Raw genomic sequence first — 5000 nt, forward strand, 5'->3', positions numbered from 1 at the left:
AGTGTAAAATGTGTGTGTGTCCCCTTCCCAACCCCCCCCCCCCCCCACCTCCAATGTACAGCCCTCACCCAACCCACCCAACCCCACCCCACCCAACCAACCTCCTCCAATGTACAGTTTCTATGCCAAATGTATATACACTCCTTTTCTGGACACTTTTGTATCACAAACAGTACTGTATTTGCAAATCTGATATGTCATAAATGTATAGATGTAGCAGTACTGTCTATCTGTATGTCATGTATGTCATATATGTTATGATGAATTGAAAATGGGGGACCCTGATGTAAACAAGACGAAAGTCTTTCTCTGGTCTGCATCCCCTTAACAATTGTATGTATTGAGCTGTACTGTACTGTACCCATTCTGCAATCTGTTAATAAACTTTTCAATCAATCAATCAATCAATACAATCATATCGCTCACGTGACGATTACCTTGCGTCAACCCCTCCCATTTAACCTGGCGGATATGTGTGCTTCTGCTTGGCCAACACGTCAACCTAGGAGTGCAGAGCGAAGCAAATGCATCATGACTGTGAGTAAATAAATGTGATGTGATGAATGAATGTCTTGCTGTATGAACGTCATTCTGCTATAACAACGGAAACGGAATGAAATGATTGTGCGCATTCGGACATCCTACGAAAGCTGACAAGAGGGAATGTTTGGTGTGTGTGTGTGTGTGTGTGTGTGTGTGTGTTGCTCCGCGGCATATGGCGTGTGTGCGTTCCCATGTGCGCTGTCCACATGAAACGCACCACATTACATTATACGGTTATGGTATATGGAAAGACAGACAATGAGTGTGTGTGTATGTACAGTATGCGCACTGCCCGCAAAGTCAGTGACGGAGCCGCACCGTCACATCATCCCTCTCCTCCTCGAGGTTGGCGATGTGCGGCAACCTGGATAGGTAATCTGCCACCACATTGGTCTTGCCCGATCGGTGTCGGATGTTAAACTTGAATGGCTGGAGTGAGAGGTACCATCGGGTAAGGCGGCTGTTGTGGTCCCTCATGGAGTTGATCCAGGTAAGAGCTCGGTGGTCCGTTTCCAGGTCAAATTCCCGTCCAAGCAGGTAGTACTGCAGACTCTCCAGCGCCCACTTAATGGCCAAGCCCTCCTTTTCCACTGTGGAATACCTGGTCTCCGGTGGCTTCAGCTTGCGGCTCAGGTATAGGATTGGATGTTCTTCCCCAGGGTCTCCTTGGGCCAAAACCGCTCCAAGGCCAACTTCGGATGCATCCACCTGTACCAGAAATCTTCTGGTGAAGTCCGGGCTCTTGAGGACAGGGGAAGAACATAGGTGGGATTTCAATGCTTTGAAAGCCGTTTCACACTCCTCTGACCAGTTTACTGGATTCTTCTGGTCCTTATTGGTCAGTGCTGTAAGTGGGGTTGCAATGGTTGCAAACTGGGGCACAAAACGTCGGTACCAGCCAGCCAATCCCAGGAAGGACCGTACTTCCTTCTTGGTCCGAGGTCGAGGGGAGTTTTGGATAGCTTCCACCTTATCCACTTGCGGACGCACCTCACCCCGTCCTAGCAGGTAGCCCAGGTACCGTGTCTCCTGCTGTGCCCACTCACACTTGGCAAGGTTGAGTGTCAATCCCGCCTTTCGGATTCTTCCCAGCACCAGTGACACATCTTGGACATGCTCCTCCCAAGTCGCACTGAAGATGACCACATCATCCAGGTATGCTGCACTGCAGTGGTCACACCCCTGGAGGACTCTGTCCATCAGTCTTTGGAAGGTGGCTGGTGCTCCATGAAGTCCAAAGGGCATCACTGTGAACTGGTACAAGCCAGCTGGTGTTCGGAATGCTGTATATGGCCGACACGACTTCTCCAGCGGGACCTGCCAGTATCCTTTACAGAGATCCAGGGTTGTGATGTATCTGGCAGCTCCGATCTTCTCCAGTAAGTCGTCGATCCTTGGCATGGGGTAGGCATCAAACTCAGAGATGGCATTGAGCTTCCTGAAGTCAATGCATATCCTGAGTGAACCATCTTTTTTAAAGACAATGACTACCGGACTGCACCATTCTGAGTTAGAAGGTTCAATCACTCCGAGCTTCAACATCTCCTCTATCTCCAGTCGCAGCTTTTCCACCAGCTGTTGGGGGACACGGTAGGGACGTTGGCGGATTGGCCGTCCATCTTTTAGGCGAACTACATGCTCAATGAGGGTGGTTTTCCCTGGCCTGGCGGCAAAGAGGGATGGAGACTCCTGGAAGACCTGGAGGAGCTATGCAGCTTGCTCTAGAGTTAGATGTACTAAGACAGGGGTAGCAGTTGTAGTTAGAGCTCTCAGTCCTGTCTCCACTTCTTCTTCCACGTCCACCTCCCTCACCAGCAGAGCTGTTCCTGGCGCCTGGATTGGACGTTCCTTCCATTGTTTTAGGAGGTTCACGTGATAAGTCTGTTTCTGTTTCTTCTTGTCCGGGTGATGGACCTCATATGTGACAGGACCCATCTTGCGGGTGATGAGGTATGGCCCTTGCCATTTCGCCAAGAGCTTGCTGTTGGACGAAGGGAGGAGCAACAGGACTTTTTGGCCAGCCTGTAGCTCACGGTGCCTGGCCTGTTGGTCATACCAGGCCTTCTGACCTTTCTGGGCCTCACGCAGGTTGACCTCTGCCTCCTCCTGGTATCCGGCCAGCCGATCCCTCATCTCCAGCACAAACTGCACCACCCCTCTGTCACTCGAATGGGTGGAAGGACCCTCCCAGCCCTTTCGGAGCAGATCCAACGGTCCCTGTACCTCCCAGCCATACAACAGTTCAAATGGTGAGAAACCTGTTGAGGCCTGGGGAACTTCTCGGTAGGCGAAGAGCAGAAATGGGAGCCAGCGATCCCAGTCCTTGCCAGTGTCATCCACAAACTTCCGCAACATCCTCTTCAGCGTCTGGTTGAACCTTTCGACCAAACCATCAGTTTGCGGGTGGTAAGGGGTGGTCCTGATCGCTGAGATGCCCAATTGTTTGTGGAAGAGATGCATCAGCCTAGAGGTGAAGTTGGTCCCCTGGTCCGTCAAGATCTCATCTGGTATCCCCACTCTGGAGAACAGCTGTACCAAAGCCCGCAGAACCACGGGAGCGGTGATGGTGCGCAGGGGAAAGGCCTCTGGGAAACGGGTGGCGTAGTCACTCACAACCAGGATGTACTGGTGTCCACCACTGCTTTTCACCAGAGGGCCCACGATGTCCATAGCAATCCTGCGGAATGGAGTAGAGATGACAGGGAGTGGCTGGAGGAAAGCTCGGTCAGATTTGCGGGCAGGGCATGTTTTCTGACATGTGGGGCATGTGGCGCAATATTGATCAATGTCAGTGTACATGCAGGGCCAATAAAAGCGCGCACTAACCCGTAAAAATGTTTTATGGCGGCCAAGATGGCCGGCCCATGGGAGGGTGTGTGCTAGGTGCATGACCAGTCCTCTACAGCTAGCAGGCACCACAAGACGTCTGTGGTCATCTGTAACTTTGTATAACACGTTATTATCAACAATGAACATTTCCTTTCCCACACAATTTGTTTTGGTCTCTTCTACCACTTGCATAAACAACGGTTTCAAAGTTACATCTTCCCTCTGTATCACAGAAATATTTTCAGGCACTTCCCACATTTTGTCTGTTGGTTCAGGTTCGGTAGATTTTAGCTGCTTCTCAAAGCGGCGTTGGCGCCGAGATTTTTTTGGCCCCTTAGTGCCACCCTCACACAGACTACTGTCAAAATCTGGGAGTGGTTGGACTCCAGCCTTTGCCTGGGCTCGAGTTATCACAGGACACACAACATCTCCCCTCTTCCCCGAGACAGTTTGGACTGGCAATTCTGTCTCCTGCAGTAAATCCACCAGTATCGGTAAATCTCTCCCTAATATGAGATCTACCGGCAAATTGTCTACCACCCCAACAGTTAATAGGTAAGGCTGGTTCTCAAGGGTAACAGTTATCTCTGTTTTGGGGTACAGATGCTTATCCCCATGCACACACAACACATCTGCTTGGCGGCTATAGTCCACACTGCCTACTGGTACTATACTGCGTTTCACAAATGACATAAAGCTACCAGTGTCCAACAGAGCAGTAACCTGGCGGCCATTAACAGTCACAGTCCTATAGTGCTGAGCTTGCACTTCCTTATCCCCGGTAGTCTCCACCTCAGGCCGGGGTGCATAGCAAGCGCCTGTGGCCTTAGCCTTGCGTATGGGACACTCAGAAGCTTTGTGGCCTGACTGCTGGCAATAGTAACATACAAAGTCAAAGTCCTTACCGGCTGATCGTTGGTTTGGGGCAGAGCTGGGGTTACCTGGAGGTTCCTGGTTATACCTTCGCGGTGCAGGCTTTAGATAGGGTGGCTGGAGCAACTGCCGGGGTTCTGCACTGGTGGAGCGTACAGCTGGTCCTCCTCTTCGAGCGTTGACGAACTGTAGAGCCAGTTTAGCAGCTGCCAGTCCCTCCCCTGGCTCATGCTCCTTCACCCATGTCCTCACCTCGGAGGGAAGTAGCAGGAGTAACTGCTCCAAGATGATCGCCTCTCCAACCTCCTCCTTGCTGTGCTGCTCGGGCCGAATCCAACGACGGTAGAGCCCCTTCAGGCGGTGATAGGTCTCGGTGGGGTTCTCTCCCGGTGGTACCGCAGTGGACCGGAACTTCTGCCGGTACGTCTCTGGAGAGATGTCAAACTTCATCAGCAGTGCCGTCTTCAGGTCTGCATAGCAGTGGGCTCTTTCCTCATCCATCGCCGTGTAGGCCTCCAATGCCTTCCCGGACAGCAGTGGCACGAGTCGGCATGCCCACTCACTTTCCGCCCAGTTCCATGTTCTAGCCATGCGCTCAAAACGTAACAGGTAGTTCTCAATGTCCTCACCCATCAAAAATTGGGGAATTTTAGGCTCATTATAGTGCCTCCAATCTGGCCTTGACTGCTCCGGCCTACTGACTGAGTCAGAAAACTGCAGAGAGGGTTCCACTGATGGTGCATCCTGGTACCCAT

The sequence above is a fragment of the Notolepis coatsorum genome (assembly GCF_963971535.1).
Source record: "Notolepis coatsorum genome assembly, chromosome: 1".
NCBI lineage: Eukaryota > Metazoa > Chordata > Actinopteri > Aulopiformes > Paralepididae > Notolepis > Notolepis coatsorum.